This window comes from Solanum tuberosum, unplaced genomic scaffold (assembly GCF_000226075.1).
Source record: "Solanum tuberosum cultivar DM 1-3 516 R44 unplaced genomic scaffold, SolTub_3.0 scf00124, whole genome shotgun sequence".
In the NCBI taxonomy this organism is placed as follows: domain Eukaryota; kingdom Viridiplantae; phylum Streptophyta; class Magnoliopsida; order Solanales; family Solanaceae; genus Solanum; species Solanum tuberosum.
The window spans coordinates 1,116,808-1,117,044 of NW_006239049.1; positions in this window are offsets into that span (position 1 = coordinate 1,116,808).

A 237-nucleotide genomic window follows, 5' to 3' on the forward strand; every position below is an offset into this window, starting at 1 on the left:
CTTCTGTACTCTGGCCAACGGGACAACAGTAGCTCCTAACTGTGGTGTGGACCGGGAAGAGCTAGGAGCCATACTAGCTGCCTGAGAAGAGGAGGCTGGGACAGTATCGGTGTGAGCTGGTAAACTGGGGTCACCGCCTTATGCCTGCCCCACTGTGTCTGCAAGTTCAGCACCTAAGGGAGGTACCTCAACCTGAGGCTCTCTGCGAGGTGCCGCCACATTTGCCTCATCTCGAAT